Source organism: Capsicum annuum, chromosome 7, assembly GCF_002878395.1.
Source record: "Capsicum annuum cultivar UCD-10X-F1 chromosome 7, UCD10Xv1.1, whole genome shotgun sequence".
NCBI lineage: Eukaryota > Viridiplantae > Streptophyta > Magnoliopsida > Solanales > Solanaceae > Capsicum > Capsicum annuum.
This window is the reverse complement of record NC_061117.1, coordinates 47054837-47079698: the sequence shown is the minus strand read 5'-3', so window position 1 is coordinate 47079698 and position 24862 is coordinate 47054837.

Sequence of the window (24862 nt, the reverse complement as noted above, 5' to 3'; positions counted from 1 at the left end):
CATATTGGAGATGTTACAGAAAGACTTTCTCATCTTATGCTCAGTCCCATTTTCTTTATTTAATGAAAACATGTCTTAAACTATATTATATCATAGTATTTGGTGCAAATATGTATTAATCTATAGAAAGTATTTGTCCAAATTTTAAGCAACTATACTTGTGGGTCAATGTCTTCTTTTATAGGATTAGTTGATTATGTTGTACTAGGCTCGATTTTTGGTAAGATTTTTTAAAAAATAGGTTAATTTCCTTTTCGTTGGATAATTTGATTTGTTTTTGATATCATAGTATACTATTTATTTATGCTTGAGAATACTATTTTTCCATCTCATCATTTATCTATTAAGTTTAGAATTTTAGAACACTTATTAATTCTTATTTTTTTTTACCTTTTTCTTTGGATGAATCTATTTTGGCGTCCAAATGGACTCCTTTCCTCTTGCATTTTGTAATTAACCAATGGGGCCCAGCTCTTTGAGTCAAGTTTGAAGTTTAAACTCAAATTCAATTATATAGTGTGCGGGTTCAAGAAGATGGAAGAAGATAGAAAATGGACTAAAATACATTGATGAGGTCGCTAAGAGACTTGAAAAGTCTCGATTTTTATTTTTGTCTTATTTTTTATTTATTTATTTATTTATTTATCTATTTGTTCATTCATTTGTGTCTCGAAGCCAAAGTTATAATTTAATACAGATGAAGTAGATTTTGGGCCTTCAAGGTCCGAAAACTATGCTAGGAAAGGTTATGGGCCAAAAGCCCAAATGATTAGATTAGGACAGGTGTAAGTGAGGCAAAAGATCAAATGATTAGATTAGGACACGTTGTGCACCAAAAGCCAATCAGATTAGGCGAGGTTCATTTGAATGAGGGCCTAATGGTCTAAATCTTTTTTTCTCCCCCTTTCTCCTTTATATGCTAGTTGTTTTTTTCTTAGTTTACTTAGACTTAGTTAAAATTTCAGTGAAGTAGTCAAAACTCGCTTTGCACAAATCTTTAAAATAAAATTTTCCTTAATCGATTTCTTTTCAAAAATCAACTTTCCATTTTAAAATTAGTCAAAAAGTTATTTTCAAATAGTCTGGATAACCTCAAGTTAGCGGATAATCTTGGTGCCTTAACAATCTTTCAAGAGTATTAATAAGAACCACTTACTCGGAATTTCTGAACTTAAAATGTTTTTTCTGTTATGAATCTTTTAAGTAATATTTTTAGTTTTTCTTGATATTTTCTCAAAAAATCAAGCGTCGACTCTTAAATTTCTTAAATTATTTCAAACTTTTCTTTAAGGTTTCGAAATAGTTTAAAAAGTTAAAAAATAATGTTTTCCAATCCTTCGAATCGAAAAGGGGAAAATATTATGTTTTGTGTTTGTTGTATTGTTATTGGTTCAAAGCCGGGGGTCTATCAGAAACTACCTCTCTACTTCACCTAAGGTAGTGGTATGGTCTGCGTACACTCTACCTTCCCCAGATCCCACTATGTGGGGATACACTGGATATGTTGTTGTTGTTATTGTAAGAAGCGGTCAAAGGAAAGATCATCTGTCTCAAACTCTCAAACTCTACTTAGATAAGAACCACATCATGGCAAGAACGGAGTATCTAACTCTAGACCAATACCAAGAGCAAACCATCACTAGGAGATGAACCCAACAAACTAGAAAGATAAATTTAAAACTTATCGACATAACATCAAAACCTGTATTGGGTGATGGACTAGCCAAATCGGAATAATGGACCCCAAACTGGTCAACCTTGAAAACGAGTGACATAACCCAATCTCCAACTCTAAAACCATAATAGAACCATAGAAAGCCAACTTACCTTCAATAGCATAATCCACTCCACAACCAATCTAGCACAACCAACAAAAGAGGAAAATGACCAACCTCACCTAGCTATAGAAGAGAAATCATCCAATCAAGTGAGTTTCCTAAGCCAACAAATAAGAATCATGATGAATAAAATTCTAACTATATAATAACAATTTAGTCATACACCAAGCGAGGATCAATAACAAAAAATAATGGAAATAATAACCACAAAAATATCAATTCCAATATAAGGAAATAGGCGGTACCAAGAACATAAATCAATAGAAAGTACCACTCTAAGGCCACAATAAAGCCAATATGCCAAGGTAAACGGGACTTGAACCTAAATGCTGCATCCATAAGGAAAATATCAATACTTATCCACTCTATCGATTACTAAAATAAATAATCTATGGGGTATTCATATCATCCTGAACTCTATATCTAGGCACATAACAATCGATATTAATCTACCAAGGCATAAATCATTGATGGGTAACAGAACCCAATACATACCAATGGAAAAGTAAAAGAAGGAAATAAAAGCACACTTATCATGATGAAATTTGGAGTCACATGTCTGATGAGTATTGGAGAGAATAAATCTGAACGAGTCCAAACTCAGACTGACCGACTGAATCATCAACAAAGATGCTAAGCGCACTATCTCTAACTGAAGGTGCCACAATACTATGAGACTGATCTAAATGAGATAAATTATTAATAATACCACATTAGGGACACTTTCTAGACCAGTGACCAATCTCTCTACAGTCATAGCAAACCCCTAAAACCCTAACTTACCGAGAAATACGAGCTAACCCCAAGTGGATGATCAAGTGGTACTAAGGGCACTCCCTACTAAAATGACTATTCTCCCCACAATAATAACATACCTCAGGAGATCTAGGCTGGTGGGGAACATATGCACTCTATTTGAACTACCAACTCACGTATGGGGCACTTTCTATATGAATGTCCGATCTCACCACAACCAAAATAAGCTCTTAGAATACTTTGAGGTTCTACACTCTCTAATCCAAAATATTATGGACTGAAGATCCTTTCTAATTACTCCATAAGAATCGGTGAGAACTCTGCTCATTATGATCACCACAACTGATTTAAGAGCCGCCCATAGTTTGAAATGCTACTTGCATAGAACTTATAGTCTACAAGTAAAGCTAACCTTTATCGAGAGAATCCACACTTCCATATAGAATAACAATAACACTGTACTAATGACCTGGCCTTATACCTCCACCTCTATAAGTCTATAGACATGCCCTCATTGCAGCCCCCATATAGCCAACAACCTAAAAGAGAGAAGACCCAGTTGCTAATGCTCCAATGTTAATTAGAGTGCCAATGCTAATCCTTTCATAAATCTATGCACCATATCATACTTTAAAGGATATAACATAGGAATATTCTTGGCCCACTAAAGAAATCTAATCTCATACTCTGAAATCAATAAAGAACCCTACCAAACAACAACAAATCTAACTCCATCCTAAAAACTACTCTACTAACTAGATGCCATCCCTAATTGTGAGGTATCTGAAAAAAGGTTCATGATCCCTGATGCTAAATCTAAAAAAACTGAAGTGATCATAAACTCTACTAGAGCTTGAATTGTCCCCAAATCCTATGGCTGATTGAGTTTATCCAAAAGTATACCTCCTTAGAAGTAGCACGAGGTCGTTAAAAGATAGTAACACAACTAGGTTGGGGTCAAACCACAGGGAATACATAGAACTATTTCTTAAATTTGCTGAAATAGTCGGGTGGTGAAGAAAAGTAAATGGTGGGATTTTTTGATCAATAAGAAAGTAACAAAACTCAAATTCTTTTGGTTGTAACCAATCAAAAATAAACACTAGCCTTGTGTTCCCCTTGGCTTTTAACTTTGTAGGCTTATCATGATCAATTCAACTATCACACTGCTATACATACAGACTCTAACAAGTCATGTATCACCAACAACCTCTCGACATACTTTGGTGAATCTAACTCATCTTTTCTCAGTGTTAGAGTGTCACATTACTAACCCTTGTCTTGAAAACTAGTTCAAATATCTCATCTCGATCTTAGGCTGATTAGATGAGTAGATGAAAATAATTAGCTTATATCAATAATGAACTTTACATTACTGTTGTGATCTCTTTTTTCCAATCTTAACCTTCTTCACGGGTTCATATTTAATACAGCTAGGATCCTAACATTTGTAACCTTTAAGAAATCAATAAGATTGAAAAAACCACAATACATGTGGAAACAATGATTTAGAATAATTGCACACTTCCCCTACTTAGTTATCCTAGCACGGTTCCCACAACCTTAGCTAAGGGAATTTAGCCACTCGTCGTTCTAAAACAATCTATGGAATTCATAATTGAAAGTATTAAATCAATCTCACAATACTTTATGATGAAAACCCAAAGTCTTAAATTAATAAATCAACTAAAATAAAAAACACAACAATCCCAAGATCAAAAGCTAATCTCAAAATTAGATATATATTTGTGAATGATAAGAGCATGTAAACTTACTAATAATGTCAAAAAGGTATCTATAGATTACATGGAAACTCTAGGAAACATATCCAAAATAAAAGACAAAAACTGGAGTCAGTGGCCACCTATAGAGCCACTTATGGGCTATAGGTGGCACCTATGAGCCATAGTTAGCCCCACGTAGGTGCCAAACTCCCAAAATTTCTGCAAGGTCTCTGAAACTTCATCCTATTGAACTTGTACTAGAACCTATGGAACGTAGATGGCACGTACGACCCGTAGGTTCCCATCATAGGTAACAGGGTCTATTTTTTCAGAGTTTAAATCTCTATTTCTCAGCTCTCTAACACTTGTTATGGAACCTACCCATGTAGGTAGTACCTATGGGCCGTAGGTGGTCCAAAATTCAAGTTTTCACTTCTTTCCTCCTGTTTAGATCTCAGAACCTAGTTTCCTATAAAACAAAACAAAAACACATCATATCAAATAAAACAACCTAAGTAACTGTATTTCTTTTTTATAATTTTACAAGTCGAAAGTGCTATGCAACCATAGCATATCAACACCCTCAACTCAGAATGTTTCTATGTCCTCGGGAAACAAAAATACAATAAATATCACAATGACACTTAATCAGGAGAAACATAAGATATCTACGATAATAAGTCATCAATTTTAAGCTCAAGAACATTACCCCTTCCAATTTTAACACTTCAAAACCAACTATGTGTATCAATAAAGCACAATAATATGACACAAGGGAGTTAAGATATGACTCTACATTAGTCACAAAAAATTATGAATATTTACAAGCTATTCTACCTGAATAAATAAGCAGCTAGCAATACAACCCTTGTACCCTTATAATAAAGAAGACCTATTAACTTAATAGAATCATGCATATTAATCGAAGGATGACCATGAGAAACTCACACTCACAAATAAGTTACAATAATGTGCACAGAATACCATATGTTTGTGCTAATTTTCTTTACCTTAGCTTCCAGACAGTCGGGTTAGGATCATTATAGTATTTTACTCACCTTGTAATATAGGTTTGGGGATGGTATGTTACATATGAGAATTAAGTGACTAAAACTTCCTAGAACTACAGTTACGTTTGGGGTCTACTTATCAACCAATTTACTTTTATTCCACCCTTATTTCTCCCTTTTTATTATTTTACAACTCATTTAGGTTAGGTGTTGTTTGTTTTATTCTTTCTTTTTCTTTTTTTTTTTAAAATTTTTCTTTTCTTTTTTCTTTTTTTAAAATTTTTCTGCTTTTTCTACCACACCCAACCCTACATTATTTTATCTTATTTAGCCTTCATACCTACTTAATTATTGATAGCTTTCAAGTGCACATGCAAGAGTACGTGGTCTTATCAAGTAGTAAAGTGGCTTCAAGAAAGCCCAAGTATCGATCTCTCAAGGGCTTACATTCGTTTCCTATCTAATTCTAGTTTAACCAATTGAGGAAAGTAGCAAATAGAGTTTTAGAATTTAAACTAAAAAATAAACTAAAGAAATGCGGAAAAGTAAATAACTTTGGACAATCTAAGGATAGAGATCCAGGGTTAAGGATAACGATCAATCTTACTACGTTATTGAACTACATTTGTTAAATTATTTTTATTGGTTTTTGATTTGTAGGGTTAATTGTCCAATTATGGTTTCCCAATCTATAATCCTTTACCTAAGTTGAACCTTACAACTACATCGTTGAGCGGGGATGTAACAGTTTACTTAAGTTCTTTACAAATATCATCTCACATATGAATCAAGTAAGGCATCTACGTGCATCCCTGTCCTAGATACTAATTCAAGTTTCTTATTTTAAAAAGAATCAAGAACCATACTTTGCTTATTCCCATGTTCTATCTCTCTATTCCCTCTCTCGAGTTCACAAGGTTAAAAATTTATTTATTCTAAGAGTGGATAATCCTTAAAATAGTTAAGAAAAGAATAAACAAGCAAACAATAATGATAAGAAAATCAACAAACTTAATTCAAAATGAAAGTAATCACAATCGTGGCCTTAACCCCAGATAGGAGTTTTAGCCTTTAATGGAAATATTCATCATCCAATCCATTAGATTGATGATACAAACCATGAAAGAAACTAAATTTAAGATAATAAAATACTAAAGAGAATTTGTGATAGCCTCCAATGCTCCAAGATGTCCAAAAGTTGTCAAAAAGTATGTAAAAACGTGATATAACATATATTTATAGCATAAGAGTAAGACCAATCCGTGTTGGAATTGAAAACCTTTAGTTATTAAGTCCAGAAGTGGGTGAGACATCTCCCTAGGTTGAGCCCCACTCTAGGAAAGGTTTTTCCTCCAAATTTCCCTACCTCTCTGGAATTTGTTGTTCAGAATTTTTCTAAGGAAAAAAGGGCACTGAAATGAGCCTGCTTCGCCTCCAAATCGGGGTTAGGACCACCACGCACCTATTGGTTACAATATTTGGAATATTATGAATCCATTGATGTTTTTAACATATCTATTTGCCAATAAATAACACGACACGCATACAACATATTACAGGGGTCTAAAAGTATGTCAATCTGCGTATTGTGCCTTCGTTGAGCCATTCCGAGCCTTTTTGAGTTGTTACCACTTGATTTGAAGCTTTTATATCCTTCATATTATCATAATCAATTCATTAAGCATCCTATATCATTAAGCATAATAATTTAAAGCTCAAAAAAACACTACATCCAACACGACGAACTAGAAACACGAGCTAAGCATAGGCTAATTTTACTTTGATCTTTAACTCATTGTTTTGACCCTTGGATTGATCCAATTGACCCTTGACAATTATCAAAATTTTTTTTCAAATATAAATACATAATATAAACCTTATGAACTCACTAAACACATTATAACCCAACACAATAGACTAGACAAACACCTAGCTCAAGCTAGTAACGCTAGTTTTTTGGGTTGAACTCTAAATGAATCTTTTAGATACAAACTTGTTTGGAACTCACTTTAAACATAATAAAAACATGCTTTAACACCTTGATAAATATTTATCTCATTATCAACCCATATAGCACATGAATCATCCTCAAAACAAGGCTAAAAATACTAGAATAGTGACCCTAAATTAATAAATACATCCAACATCAATTATACACCCCTATGATAGATACCCTTAATTTAATAAATTTTATTGAGTTGAGTTGCTCAATTTTCAAGGGGGACCAGGGCCAAAAAAGATCTATTGTAATAAAAATGGGAAGGTAAAACAAGAAAAATAGTCTATACAGACTCAAACTAGGGATTAAGGGACACTTATTCACATTTAGAAGGTTTCTTAGGCTAAAAGTAGATTCATTTCAAGAACGGCCTACGATACTTTCCTAACCAATTATTCTACAACCTAGGTAAGACTAACCAGGAAAGTTTTGGATCTAACACACAAAGGGAACAAAGTAAGTATCTCACACACACATGGCATAGGGTTGCATAAAAAACTACTACCTATTCGATTCATGCTAATGTTAGCTATTATTATTATGTCCCTAATTCTTATGCCATAACGAGATTCTCATTGACCATATAGACACCACACAGTTCTAAAATAAATTTTTTTGGAGGGGTATCATTTTTTTTAAAAATCAAACCAAAATACATCAACTGCCTTAGATACTCATTTTTCTCCTATTTAAAAAAAACACAACACAATACGAAATAAAATACAATACGACATAATATTTTCTTGACATGTTGATTCTAAAATAATACCATAATAGATAGGAAAAGAAGTACGGTAAAAAAATCCACGACAGTTATGTTATACCCCTTCACCAACTAAAACGCTAATCATTATCCCTAGTGTATGACAATAATACAAAACAAGGGAATTAGGAAATACCTGGGATACACTAGGAATTTGTTTTATGCTCTCCCCTATTTAAGGGTATAACAACTAGCAGTGGTGGTGTTGGGGGTTGTGTACTCCTAGAAGACACACCCGCCACAATCTCAGCTTATCACATTATGATGTTGGGTGTATTTATGCATTCTAGCATTACTATTCTTTCTTATTTAGCCCTTTTTTTAGGATAATTTGTGTTCTTTGTATTTTAATATGATATAAATAAGCATCTAAGTGTCCGAGTGCGTGATTACAATGTTCAATGTGTTTTCCAAAAAAGTTTGTACTTAATTGAGTCATTTAGAGTTCAACCTAAAATACTAGTGTTACTAGCTTGAGCTTGTTATGTGTCTAGTTGGTTTTGTTGGATTCTATTGTGTTTAAAAGGTTTCAAAATTTTTAATGGTGTAATTATATGTGAAATAACTTGTTAGGAATGTGCAGAGTTTAATTTGATTAAGTCTAAAGTTGAAATAATAAGTTAAGATCACTGCGAATTAACCTTATCTTAGCTTATGTTTTGATTCGTCGTTGAGGATATTGTATTTTTATGATATCTAATTTGTGGTGTGTGATGATGTAGGAAGTTTTGTGAGCTGAATATGGTGATATGTGATGACAAAAAGGCTGAAAATTCATTAGAAATACAATACAAAAGGCATGGGCAAAGAATAGGACGTACAACACGTAGAATAAATTTTGGACGTAAGTTCCAGTGAGCCAACACGATCTTAACGCATAGAGTTAGGGTGACCAACTCTATGGGAGTCGCATCACGTTGTTCCTATTGAAGCTACAACCAAGGCGTCGCGTTGCTTGATCTATGAATAACCAAAATTGTAAGTCTTTGCCGACACAATTGGGATGTCCTATTTTGAGTATAATTTCATGGAACACATTTTGAGGATATTTGGGGAATCTTTATGGAATCTTGGAAAGCTTTGTTATAATTTCCTTAATCTCACATTAATTAGGAATAATATAATATATATACACTGGCTTGGACATTATTTTGGGAGAGAATTTGGGGACACCTGGAACGTATTTGGAGACAAAGGAGGAGGCTTCTACATGTATAATTAAGTTTTATTATTTAGCTTTTAATTATTCATAATATGTATTAATTTATTTGGATCGTGAGTATGAATATTATCGGCTAAACCCTCTTTTTCCGGGGTTAAAGTCAAGAACATGAGTACTCTTATTTTGGATTAATTTCATTTAATTTTCTTATCATTATTGGTTGTTTGCTTATTCTTGTTTTAATTATTGTATGGATTGATCACCCGTAAGATTCATATATTATCCACCTCGTGATCTGATGTTGGGTCTATTTATGCATTCTAGTGTGACTACTCTAGCCTATTTAGCCTTGTTTTGAGGATAATTCATGTTATTTGTATGTTAATATGATATAAATGAACATGTAAGTATCCTGGTATGTATTTACAATGTTCAAAGTGTCTTCCAAACAAATTTGTACTTAATTGAGTCATTTAGAGTTCAACCTCGAAAACTAGTATTACTAGCTTGAGCTAGGTATGTGTCTAGTTGGTTTCGTTGGATCTATTGTGTTTTAAAGGTTTTAAATATTTTTAATATGTAATTAAATGTGGAACAACTTATTTGTAATGGGCAAAGTTCTATTTGATTAAATCAAGAGTCGGAACTTTAAGTTAAAGATTATGGAAATTAACTTTCTTTTAGATCTTGTTCTGATTCATTGTTGAGGATATTGTGTTGTTTTGATCTCTAATATGTGGTGTGTGATATTGTAGGAAGATTTTTGAGATGAATATGATGATATATTGATGATAAAAAGGCTTGAAATTCATTGAAAATACACTACAAAAGGCATGGGAATAAGGAGGGACGTTCAACACTTAACCAGAATTTTGGAGGCTAATTCCAATGACCAATGCGCCGAGTTGATGTGTCCAAGTACTATGTATCACACCGCATCTCTGTGTTCATGCATGAGAAAAAATTTCAATTCTTTGCCGACACAGATAGAGATTTTTGCACAGAAATAACATAATTTGGGGAATCTTGTGGGAATATCTTGGAAAGTATGTGATTTATTCTAATCCTACAAATATTAAGATTATTGTATACCCACTTTATGGGAATCTTTAAAAGGGAAACGACTTTGATAATCAGTGGACACCTGGGATAATTTTGGTGAATTTGGTGGTATCGGATCATGGACAACATAGAGGATACTGCTACACGTAAATTAGGTTTTTATTATTAATTATTTAGCTTTTAATTTTTCATAATATGTATGAAATTATTTGAATCGTTATTATGAATATTATCGGCTAAAAACCCTCTTTCCAGGGTTAAAGCTAAGAATATTAGTACTATTGTTTTAGATTAAATTCATTTAATTTTGCTTATCATTATTGGTTGTTTGTTTATTCTTAATTTAATTATTTGATGGATTAATCACCCAAAAATATATTTGTTATCGATCTTTCAATCTCGGGAGAGGGAATAGGGAGATAGAACATAGGAATAAACCATGTATAGTTCTTATTCCTTTATTAAATAAGAAATTTGAATTAGTGTCTAGGACAGGGATGTACTTAGATGCCTTACTTGATTCACACGTAGGATGATAGCTTTAAAACACTTAATTGGCTTATTATATCCCCACTAAATGATGTAGTTGTATCGAAATTAGGTAAAAGATTATAGGTTGGGAAACCATGATCATGTAATTAACCCTACGAATAAACAACCAAGATAAGCGAGCTAACGAATGAAATTTAATAACACACTATGATTGGTCAAAGTGCTTTAACCCTGGGCTTTACTCCCTTCATTGTTTCATGACTTTAATTTATGCATTATTTATTTTAGTTTTAATTTACAATTTCCAAACTCTCTATTTGGTTACTCTTGAATTGAATTAATCTAAACTATGAATTAGAATTGAATCATTGTTTAACCAAGTCCTTGTGGGATCGATACTTGGCTTTTATTAGGCCATTTTACTACTTGATTTGAGCATGTACACTTGTGTGTGCACTATCCAATTTTTTGCCCCGTTTCCGGGGACTTGTTATTTGTCAATTGTTTATTTTAGTTTTACTTTTAGATTTATTTGGTGTTTTTACACTTTTTCTTAGTTATGGTTTTGCAAGAAATAATTTGCAAAAGCTGGCAAGAGATTAGGACTTGGTTGAACCAAACCCAGAACCTGAGAAACTTTACCATCAACGAAGGAGAGAAACAATCCTTCTCCCCTAAATTCCTTAAATTTTTGAAGACCAAAAGAATCCTGCTATAGTAGCGTAGAACAACAAGCATGCAGGATAGTTAAGGAAGTAGCAGTCCCACTTCTGCCTAACTTGTCTTCCCCAATTCAAAGATCGACTGCTGGGGGGAATTTCGAGTTAAAGCACAACATGGTGCAACTTCTAAGCATAAGTGGACAATTTGTAGGGCTTTTGCATGAGGATCCACAAGTTCACTTGCAGAATTTTAATGAGCTTAGTGATACATTTATTCCGACTAGTGTGAATACAAACTATGTAAAGCTGACACTTTTTCCCCTTTCACTGTTGGGAGAGGCAAGAAGAAGGTTGAATATGGAGCCGGCCAATTAAATCACATCATGGGATAGGTTAGCAAGAAAGTTCCTCATCATATTTTTTCAATTAGGAAAGAATGTGAGACTTCATCGTGAGATAGTGAGCTTAAAATAGAAGCCTAATGAAAATCTATGTCACACTTGGGAATGCTTCAAGGCTCTTCTTCAGGACTGTACACATCACCAACAGTCTAATGAGGTACTTGATCATACTTCTGTAGAAGCACTTGATCACAATACAAAGATTCTGCTAGATTCGTCCGTAGGTGGTTAAGCGCTGGAATTGACTTATGATTCGCTGTACACAATGTTAAACCGCATAGCACAAGGAAATACAGAGTAGCATTCAGATTCTAGAAGTGCGACAAAAAGAATTACAAGTGTATTGGAGGTGGACCAATTGATAGCCTTATCAACTCAGGTTTCTACATTACAAAATTTGATAAATAATCAGTTTAGTAGCATGAAATTGGGAGCAGCACAACCTGCAACCACAATCAATGCCAACCAAAAAGTTGTAGGTTGGTGTGAAGTGTGCAGAAATAGTGGCCATTTGGCAATCATGTGTGCTTCAAATATGGAATCAATAATATACGTGGGCAATGCTTAAATGCCAAATAATGGTAATGCCTACAACATGAAGTGGCAGACTCAGCCATAGAACACACAACAACAAATTCAGCAATTGAAGACACAAGGAAACCAGTAAATTAGCAACATGGAAGAGATGATGAAGAAGATTTTAGCTGGTCAGGTATAAATACTGTAAATATGAAAAATCAACAGGTAGAATTGACAAACAGAAAGCATCCTAGAGAAGCTTAGAGTTGCAGTTGGGTCAGTTACAAAAAGAATTGAATACTAGGCCTCAAGATAGTCTACCAGCAGATATAAAAAATCCAAAACAAGTTATGGCAATCACCTTAAGGAGTAGTAAAAAGCTTCAAGGAGAACCTCCAAAGGCAACTAAGGAGGTAGATACTGATGTGGTGACTGAATAGGTAAATAACAATGTTTCTGAGAAATGGAGGAAGTCTGAGTACTCAAAAGAAAAAGTTGTTGCAGAAGAAAAGAAGCAGATTCTACCACTACCCTTTCCTCTAAGGCAAATTAATGTGAAAGAGGATGCAATATTTAAGAAGTCCTTTGATACATTCAGTGAACTTCACATTAACTTACCTTTGTTAGATATTTTGGTAGGTATGCCTAAGTATGCAAAGTACTTGAGGGATGTGGTTGCTAATAAGGTGAAATTTTAGGATGTGGGAGCGATAATACTCACTGAAGAGTGTAACACTGTAATGACATAGAAAATCCCTAGAAAATTTAGAGATCCAGGAAAGTTTACTCTCCCTATCCAAATTAGGAGTAAAGTGGTCCACGTACTGAGTGACTTAGGGGCGAGCATAAATATGATGCCCTTAACTCTGTTTGAAACATTGGGCTTAGGAAAGCCTAGATCGACCACTGTGGTTTTGCAGCTTGCAGACGAATCAATGGCATTTTTAAAAGGACTAATAAAAGACGTCCTTATAAAGGTTGGTAAATTCATTATTCTGGCTGACTTTATTATTCTTGATTCTGAGGTAGACGAACAGGTACCAATCATTTTAGGATGTTCATTCTTAGCAACCGAAGGAGCATTAATTGATGTTAGAGAAGGCACGCTCAAAATAAGGATAGAGGATAAAGAGGTGGTATTTGATGTTTACAAAGCACCCATAATAACTTTCCACTATAAATATATATGTATAATCAAAGTTATTGAAGGTGATAAGTGTGGTATGGTTAGTCCACCAAAGTCCTCTTTGGACTACCTGTTTCTCTTGAAAATTTGCACCCAGGAGGGGTTAAGAGAATAAGAAGATGGAGGCCAAGTGTGAGAAAGAAAAGGAGGGAATATGGTTGAGTTGAGCTGGGTCGTACTGCGATACTAAAATAGGATCTTCTTAGGATACAACCCAAGTTAAGTAGGTATGTTTTATTTTTTTATTTTTTAGTTTTTATTTCACTTAGTTTTTGTTTTTGATTGAGTCACAGGTTGATGGGAAGTTTAAGTACCAAAAAACTGAGCTAAGGAGCATGGCAAAGATTGAGTGTGGGGTCCCACTGACCTCCTTGATATATTAAGATGATACTAGCTAGGCCTAGAGTCCTCAGGGAGTATTTCTATATCTTACTTTTAAGTTCACTTTTGGGACAAAATAGATTTTTAAATGTGGGGCAGGAAATTTCTCAATTTTGGGCTTAATTTGAATTTTTTTTAGGTTAGGAATAAGTAAGATATTCTTGTTAGTGCTATAGTTGATTGCATGGTGCAAGTGTTTTGTTTGTAAAAAGCATGTTGAATTGAATTAATTGCTACTTTTAAGACTCTTAGGCTCAATTTTTTTACTCTTGTACTTTTTGGTTTAAATTTGAATTCATGTTATTGTGTGGTTGGGAGGAGTCTGTGATGATCCTATGAGAGTCAAGCGTGTGCCATGTGCATGAGAGGTGCTTGTATATTCCTTGTTGCATGTGATGTCTAGAACTTGCTCGGTATGTGTGTGAAGCAAAATAAAGAGTGTAGGTTTAGGAGATGATTTAGGCATTTCTTTGATAGCCTTGTTTTATACTTTCTTTTTGACCTACCCTTATTTATAATCCTAGTTAACCACTTTGAGCCTTTAAATTTTTCTTTGATAGCATCATTGGTAGCCCAATCCCTTCTTTGATAAACCTTTATTTGATCCAAAAAGCTCCTAGGCACTTTAATGAAAAATTAATTGAGTAAGGAGTTAAGAAATAAGAGGAGAAAGATGAAATTGATGCCCTAAGGTAATAGTTATTGGTGTTGATAATTAATGTGTGGTGGTTGGGTGTGATAGACATTGAGCTTAAAATATTACCATGGTTTTGAAAATGAAAAAAAATAATTCATGTGGCAGTAAACAATACTTCCACCATGTGTTCGTGAAAATGCTTAAAAGAGATGGGGCAAAATAAAGGTGATGGGTGGATGAAAAAGTGTAATTTGGTTGTTGGAGATTGGTTTTAAATGTATAATGTAGTGTATTAAAGAGCTTAGAGAGGTTAGTCACTATTCCTAAATAATTCCTACCCATCCCTTAGACTACATTACAATCCAAAAAAGGCCTAATTGATCCTAAGTTCATCATTCTAATATTAGTTGAGCACTACACTAAGGGCAAGCCTATGGTTTATTGTGTGTAATTTGTGAATTCCTTGTAAGAGTGAGCATAATTTGATTCTTGTATCCATTATATTATAAATGACATGATCGTGAGTGATTATGGGTAACTCTCTTATCGTGAGGGCATATCTTTGATGAATGTGGGTGATTTGTATGGCGTCCTTAATTTAGAAATATGCATGAGTTTGCCACTTAGGTGAGTCAATTATTGAGGCTAGGATTTTTTAGAATAGTGTTCTTGATCTTTAAATTGTGTTTATAACATGCTTAGTGTAGAAACTTGCATTCTTTGTAGTCATTGTAGTACTAGCTTGACTTCCTTGCATTTAAAGGAAGTGTAGAGTCTCCTCAACTTATGATGCTTATTGTAAAGAATTGTTCGAGGATGAACAAGGATTTAAGTGTGGGGAGGTGATGTTGGGAAAAAAAACTTGAAAGCACCCAAGCGCACACACAAGTGTACGTGGTCTAATCAAGTAGTAAAGTGGCCTAATGAAAGCCAGCTATCAATCCCACAAGGACTTGGTTAAATAACGATTCAATTCTATTTCACAATTTAGATTAATTCGGTTCAAGAGTAGCCAAATAGAGAGTTTGGAAATTGTAAATTAAAACTAAAATAAATAATACATAAATTAAAGTCGTGAAAAAATCGATGGAGTAAAGTCCAGGGTTAAAGCACTTTGAACAATCATACTATGTTATTGAACTTCATTCGTTAGCTCACTTATCTTGGTTGTTGATTTGTAGGGTTAATTGCATGAACATGGTCTCCCAACCTCAATTTTTTTACCTAATTTAGACATTACAACTACATCGTTGATCGGAGATGTAATAAGCCAATTAAGTGTTATAAAATTATCATCCTACGTGTAAATCAAGTAAGGAATATAATTACATCTATGTCCTAGACACTAATTCAAATTTCTTATTTTATAAAGAAATAAGAACCATACTTTATTTATTCCCATATTCTATCTCCATATTCCCTCACTCGAGATCAAAAGGTTGACAATAAATGTATTTTGCGGGAGATCAGTCTATCAAATAATTAAATCAAGAATAAACAAACAACCAATAATGATTTAAAAAATTAAATGAATTTAATCCAAAGTAATAGTACTCATGTTCTTGGCTTTAACCCTACAAAGAGGGTTTTTAACTAATAATATTCATAATTACGATCCAAATAATTGAATACATGTTATGAACAATTAAAAGCTATATAAAAAATAATAAAAACCTATGTTACATGTAGCAGCCTCCTCTATGTTGTCCATGAACTGACACCACCGAATCCACCAAAATTGTCCAAGGTGTCCACTGATTCTCCAAGACGTTTCCCTTTTAAAGATTCCCACAAAGTGGGTATATAATAATCCTAATATTTGTAGGATTATAATAAATCACACACTTTCTAAGATATTCCCACAAGATTCCCCAAAAGATTCCCACATGAGATATGTGTGATATTATTTCTGTGCAAAAATCTCTATCCATGTCGGCAAAGAATTGAACTTTTTTCTCATGCATGGACACAGCAACACGGCGCGATGCATAGAGTGTTGGACATATCAACACGACGCATTGGTCATAGCGTTGCTGGACTGACACATCACGTTGCTATCGCGTTGGCTCACTGGCATTAGCCTCTAAAATTTTGGTTAAGTGTTGAATGTCCCTTCTTATTACCTTGCATTTTGTAGCATATTTTCAATGAATTTCAAGCCTTTTTATCATCAATATATAACCATATTCAGCTCACAAAGCTTCCTACAATATCATACACCACATATTATAGATCAAAATAACATAATATCCTCAACGATTAATCAAAACAAAAGCTAAAATAAAGTTAATTTCCATGATCTTCAACTTAATGTTCTGACTCTTGACTTAATCAAATTGAACTTTGCCCATTAAAAAATAGTTTTTCCACATATAATTACAAATTAAAATCATTTGGAACCTTTTAAACACAATAGAATCCAACGAAACCAACTAGACACACACCTAGCTCAAGCTAATAACACTAATTTTCTGGGTTGAACTCTAAATGACTCAATTAAGTACAAACTTGTTTGGAAAATACGTTGAATATTGTAAATACATACTTAGACACTTACATGCTCATTTATATCATATTAACACACAAATCACATGATCTCGGGAGAGAAAATAGGGAGATTGAACATGGGAATTAACAAAGTTTGGGTGTTTATTCTTTTATAAAATAAAAAAATTAAACTTAGCACCTAGGACAAGGATGTACTTAAGAGCCTTACATGATTTAAAAGTAGGATGATATCTTTAATAACTTAATTGGATTATTACATCCCCGCACAATTATGTAGTTGTAATGTCCATTTTAGGTAAAAGATGAGAGATTGAGAGACTACGATCATGCAATTAGCCCTACATATCAACAACCAAGATAAGAAAGTTAACGAATGAAGTTCAATAACATAGTGTGATTTTTCAAAGTACTTTAAACCCGGGCTTTACTCTATTGATTGTTCCAAGACTTTACTTTACGCGTTATTTACTTTTCTTTAGTCTACAAGTTACAAACACTCCTTTTTGGTCACCTTTGCATCAAATTAATCCTCGAAGTTAAACTATAATTAAATTGTTGTTAAATCAAGTCCAAGTGGGATTGACATTCAGCTTTATTTAAACCTACTTTTCTACTTGGTAGACCACACACACTTGGGCGTGCTCTTGGGCACTGTCAAGTTTTTGGCGCTGTTGCTGGGGACTTGTATTTTGGAAATTATTTGTTTTAGTTTTACTTTTAGATTTATTTGGTATTTTTATGCTTGGTCTTGCTTTTGTTTTTGCAGGAAACAGGTTTTAAAATTAGGAAAGTGGCAAAGAATTTGGACTTGGTTAAACCCAAATCCGAACCCTGACAACTTTTTTATCAACAAAGAAGAGGAGCAACCTTTCTCCCCCAAATTTCATAAATCCAAGAAGACCAAGAGAATCTTGCTCCTATGACTGAAAACCTAGTAGCCCGAAGGATAGTTAGGAAAGTAGCAGTCCCACTTTCGATGAACTTGACTTCCCTAATTCAAAGATCGGTTGCTGGGGGAATTTTAAGTTAAAGCACAAAATGGTGAAGCTTCTAATCAGCAGTGGATATTTTGCAGGGCTTTCACACAAAGATCCACTAGTCCACTTGTAGAATTTCACTAAGCTTATTGACACATTCATTTCGACAGGGTGAATACATATTATGTGAGGTTGAAACTTTTCCCTATTCACTGTTGGGGGAAGAAAAAAGGTGGTTGAATGCAAAGCCAGCCAATTCAATCACATCGTGGGATGGCTTAGCTTGAAAGTATGACCAAGTATGCTAAGCACTTGAGGGATGTGGTTGCTACTAAGGTAAAATTGTAGGATGTGGAGGCAATAACACTCATTGAGGAGTGTAGTTCGGTAGTCACTCAAAAGATGCCGTAAAATCTAAAGCACCTAGGTAATTTTACTCTTCTTATTTAGATTGGAAATAGTGAGGTGATGTAGGCACTTAGTGATTTAGGGGAAAGTATTAAATTGATTCCCCTATATTTGTTAAAAACATTAGGTTTGGGGAAGCCTAGACTGAGCTCTGTACTACTGTAGCTGGAAAATAGGACCATAGCCCATCCCAAAAGAGTGATTGAGGATGTACTCATAAAGGTTGGTAAGTTTATTATTCCTGCAAACTTTATTGTTTTAGATTTTTAGGTAGACGAACAGGTACCAATCATCTTGGACATCCATTTTTAGTGACGGGCAAAACTTTAATTGATGTAAGAGAGGGCACGCTAAAAATAAGGTTGGAGGATGAATGGGTAGTATTTATAGTTTCAAAACCGCTAAACACGCTATCATACTATAAGGATTTATGCATGATTACTGTTGTTGAAAGGGATAAGTGTGGGGCGGTTAGTCCGGTAAAGACCTCTTCTAACACACTTATTAAGCAGCCTGAGCCTCCAATACCACTGTTTCCCAACATAATAAAGGTTAAAATTAAGAGAGATGTTGACCTTGAGAGTGCAAACTCAAAAGATCAGAAATGACAAAGGAAATAGCTCCTAAAGAAGAGCAAAAAGATGAAGGAATTTGGTCGGGTTAAGCTGGGTCATGCCGCGACACTAAATCGGGTGCTGCTTTGGAGGCAATCCAAGTTTATTAGTTATGTTTTATTCTCAGTTTTTAGTTTTTATTTCACGCAATTTTTTGTTTTTGATTGAGTGGAAGGTTATTAGAAAGTCTGAGTACTAGAAACCTGAGCTAAGAGAATGGCAAAAACTGAGTGTAGGGTCCCCCGAATCTTTTTTCATGAAAGAGATTCTACTAGCTAGGACTAGAGGCCTCACAGAGTATTTCTATCTCTTACTTTTAAGTTCACTCTAGGGACAAAGTTGATTTTTAAGTTTTAGGTGGTTGGGAAATTCCTAATTTTTGGCTCAATTTAAATTTTTTTGTGTGAGATATTATTGTTGGTGCTATGTTTTTTATTACATGGTGCAACTGTTTTAATTGTGAAAGCATGTTGAATGAGCAAAGTGCTACTTTTGAGACACCTAGGCTCATGTTTATGACTCTTATTCTTTTTGGCTTAAACATTGAATTAATGTTATTGTTTGGTTGGGAGTCTATGATGATCCTATTTGAGCTAAGCATGTGCCATGTGTGATGTAAGGAATTTTTATATTCCTTGTTTTGTATAATGTCTATAACTTTCCCGGTGTGTGTATAAAGCTAAATAAAGAATGTTAGTTTAGGATATGATATAGGCATTTCTTTGATTGTGTTATTTTATACCTTCTTTTTGACCTACCCTTGTACATAATCCTCGTTAAAACCCATTGAGACTTTTGCTTATTTTCTTTGGTAGCCTCATATGTAGCCTAATCCCGTTCATTGGTGGACCTTATTTTGATCCAAAAAATCTCCTAAGTGCTTTGATTGTAAAATAATTGAGTAAGGAGTGTTAAATTCAAAAAATAGGAGAAAGGTGAAACTGATGCCCCAAGATAATAGTTATTGGTGGTTATATTTGATGTGAGTTGGTTGGGAGTGATGGAAATAGCATTATAAATATTCCCATTATTTAGAAAAATGAATAAAATCAATTTATGTGGTAATAAACAATACGTCTACCATGTGTTTGTGAAAATGTTTAAAAGAGATGGGGCAAAGTAAAGGTGATGGGTGGATGGAAAAAGTTTAATTTGGTTGTTGTAAATTGGTTTTAAATGTTTGATGTAGTGTATTAAAGAGCTTAGAGAGGTTATTCACTATTCTAAACTAGTTCCTACCCATCTCGTAGCCTATATTACAATTAAAAAAAGACTTATTTGATCCTATGTTCATCATTCTGATATTAATGGAGCACTACACTAAGGGAAAGACTATGGTTCATTATGTGTAACTTGTGAATTCCTTACGAGAGTGAGCGTAACTCAATTCTTGTACTCATTGTGATAAATTGCATTATTGTGAGTGATTATGGGTAACCCTCTTGTTGTGAGGGTACATGTTTGATGAATGTGGGTGATTTGTATGATGTTCTTTAGTAAGCAATGAACATGAGTTTTCCAATGAGGTGAGTATAGTAGGAAAATGGGGATCGGTAGTAGTCTTGCAACTCCTATTGGTTATAGCAAGATAATGACCATTATTCTTAGGGTTCTGAATCAAATTGCTTAAAAAGGTACTCGGCTGCCTCTGATTCAAAGACGAACACATCAGCCTAAATTGTTGTTCTAACTACTTGATCGCAATTGCATAAGACTCAACCTTCTAGGTTAGACTTAAGATATCAGCCTTAATTTTCTTAAGGTATGTTTCCTAATTTTCTTGACATTTCACCAGTTTGGACAACATCATCTCCATTCTCGATTCAGTGTCACGACTACCCGGTGGAACATACCAATCTCTCTTCTCCTTATAGCCATCCTTCCTTCTCCAGTCACTAGCACACTCTCTACTACGGTCTCTTTATCTATCTTCATAATAGTTTCAACCTTGGTTTCCTTTCCCTTTGGCTTGAAAACCTGCCAATTTTGATCTAGACACTTACCTCTTTCTCTACATCAGAATCATAGAGTTTAGAGACCTTACCCTACATGCCCACAACAGTCACCTTCTCTAAATTCACTATTGCAAACTAGTTTTCAGCAACCCAATATCAGTTCTAAGCTACGTATCTCTTGCACCTCAAAATCATAAACCACTCAATTATCGCCAGAAGACCCAATGGAATAAGTGCTAGCACCCCTCTCTTCCTCGCGAGTATATCACCCTCGATTGGTGCGCGAAATCTAGTCTATAATATCATATTTTACTTTCCAACATAATCACATGAAAGATCTACCAGTGATTATGTCTTCCATAGGTTTGGAACTAATGTTTAGGGCTATTCAAATATCTAAAACAAGTTCATCCCAGAAATGCAATGATTGGTTACCATGCTCAACTTCTTCTTAAACTGGAACCAAGCCTCATACATTGATAACGCCCAAGCACACACGTATGTGTACATGGTCTTATCAAGTAATATAGTGGCTTCAAGGAAGCCCAAGTATCAATCTCTCAGGGACTTGCGTTCACCGCCTATCTAATTCTAGTTCAACCAATTGAGGAGAGTAGTAAATAGAGTCTTAGAATTAAAAATAAACCAAGAAGAAACTAAACTAATACGGAAAAATAATAACTTTGGATAATCAAGAATAGAAGCCCAGGGTTAAGGCTTACGAATAATCCTACTATGTTATTGAACTTCATTCATTAACTTGCTTATATTGGTTGTTGATTCGTAGGGTTAATTGCACGATTATGGTTTCCAAACCTCTAATCTTTTACCTAAGTTGAACCTTACAACTACATCGTTGAGCGGGGATATAATAGTTCACTTAAGTTCCTTACAAATGTCATCCTACATATAAACCAAGTAAGGTATCTAAGTACATCCCTGTCCTAGATACTAATTAAAGTCTCTTATTTTAAAAAGACAAAAGGACCACAATTTGCTAATTCCCTTGTTCTATCTCGCTATTCCCTCTCCCGAGTTCACAAGGTTGACAATTGATGTATTCCAAGGGCCATGAATCATTAAAATAGTTAAAACAAGAATAAACAAACAGCCACAATGATGAGCAAATTAACAAACTTAATTCAAAACAAAAGTAATTATGAACGTGGCCTTTACCCCGTATAGGAGTTTTAGCCTTCAATGGAAATATTCATCATCCAATCCCTTGGATTGATGATACAAACCATGAAAAAAACTATAGTAAAGAGATATAAACCCTAAAAGAAGTTTTGAGCAGCCCCACAACTAGTCCAAGACATCCAAAAGTTAATAATAATAAGTACAAAGATGTATTTATAGTAAAGAACAGGTCCCAAGCCGTGTAGGATTCAAATCTGTACTTTTGCCCCTATTTGAAATAGGGTCGCGTCGCGAGGGCCATTTGACTTAAGTAGGGGTCGCGACACGGCATCATTGTGATGTGTACGCTATTTTGGGTGCCTTCTGGGTTTTTTGATACGTAGCACGTTCCCATAAATCCTCCCATGCATCCCCACTCTCCCTAGAAATTCCAGGTGTCTAAATTGAGTCCAAGTTGTATATTATGCTTTCATTAAACCGTTACGAACCTTTTTAAGTTGTTTTCACTTGATTTGAAGCTTTTATAACTTTAATAAATCATCATAATCCATTCACCAAGCATCATATATCATTAAACGCATCATATATCATTAAACACAATAATTTAGAACTAAAAAAATGAAACATTCATGACGGTGAACTAGAAATACGAGCTAAGCATAGGCTAAATTCACACTAAGCTTAAGCTTATTGTTTTTGACTCTTGTCTCGATCCAATTGACCCTTGAACATTATAACCAAGTTGTTTCACATTTAAATACACACTAAAAACCTTAGGAAATCATTAAACACATTATAACCCAACACAATACACTAGACAAACAGCTATCTCAAATTGGTCACACTAGTTTTCTTGATTGAACTCTAAATGAACAATTTGAATCAAAACTCATGTGAAAACACCATTAAACATTGTACACACATACTTGGACCCTTGGATGCTTATTTATATCAATATCAACACATATAGTACATGAATTATCCTCAAAATAGGGCTAAATAAGCTAGAATAGCAACGCTAGAATGTATAAATACACCCAACATCACCACCCCATACTTAAAGACTTGATCGTCCTCGAACAACTCTTAACTCAAAGAATCATGAACTGAGGAGACTCCACACTTATACTACATGAAAGACACACAATCTAGTACAACAATGACTATACAGAATGCAATTTACTACACTAAGCATGTTACAACACAAGTAAAAGCTCAAGAACATTACTCCACATCAACCTAGCCTCAAGACTTGACTCACCTAGTTGGAAAACTCATGCTTATTGTTAAACCACGGATATCATACAAATCACCCACATTCATCAAACTTGTGCCCTCACAACAAGAGAGTTACCAATAATCACTCACAATGGGTATATGAATCAATATTACACTCACGCTTACAAAGAATTCACATGTTACACATAATTAACCATAGGTTTTCCCTTAGTGTCATACTCCACTAATATTAGAATGTAATGTTTAGGATCAATTAGGGCTTTTTCAGGTTGTAATGTAGGCTAGGTGACGGGTAGGAACTATTTGGGAATAGTGACTAACCTCTCTAAGCATTTTAATAAACTACATTAAACTATAAAAACACTCTCCAACAACCAAATTTCACATTTTAATCTACCCCTACCTTTTATTTTTGCCCCATCTCTTTTAAGCATTTTCACAAACACTTTGTGGACGCATAGTTTACTACCGCAAGAATTAATTTTTTTCTCTTTTTTAAAATTCTATAAATATTTTTAACATCATTTATATCACATCAATCCACCACACATCAATTATAAACACCAATAACTATTACCTTGGGCATCAATTTCACCTTTTTCTTTAATTTTTCAAACTCCTTACTATTTCAATTTTTTACTAAAGCACTTAGGGGCTTTTTGGATCAAATTATAGTCTATCAAATAAGAGATTAGGCTACTTATGAGGTTACCAAAGAACAAACTAAAGGCTCAATGAGGTTTAACTAGGATAATGCACAATGGGTAGGACAAATAGAAGCTATAGAACAAGGCAATCTAAGAAATGTCCATATCATCTCCTAAACTCCCATGCTTTAGTTCATTTCACACACACACCGGGCAAGTTTTAGACATCACATGCAATAAGGAATTTAAAAAAATTCTCACATGCACATGGAACATGCTCAACTCAAGAGGATCATCATAGACTCTCAACAAAATAATAGCATAAATTCAAAATTATGCCCAAAAAAAAGAGGCTAAACATGAGCCTAAGAGTCTTAAATAATAGAAATTCACTCAATCAACATGATCTTACCAATAAATCAACTTGCATCAAGTAATCAAAAATAGCACCAACAAGAATATCTCACTTATTCCTTTCCTAAAATTTTTTAAATTGACCTAAATGTTTTTTGGGATTTTCCCCACCCCTCACTTAAAAATCTACTTTGTCCCCAAAGAGAATTTAAAAGATAAAAGATAGAAATACTCCCTGAGGCCTCTAGGCCTAGCTAGATGCATCTTCACACAAAGAGAGGATCAATTGGAATCCTACACTCATTCTTTGCCTTGCTCCAAGCTCAAGTATATGGTACTTAGACTTCCCATTAACCTGTGACTCAACCAATAACAAAAACTACGTGAAATAAAAACTGAAAACTAAAACTAAAAAGAAAACATACTTT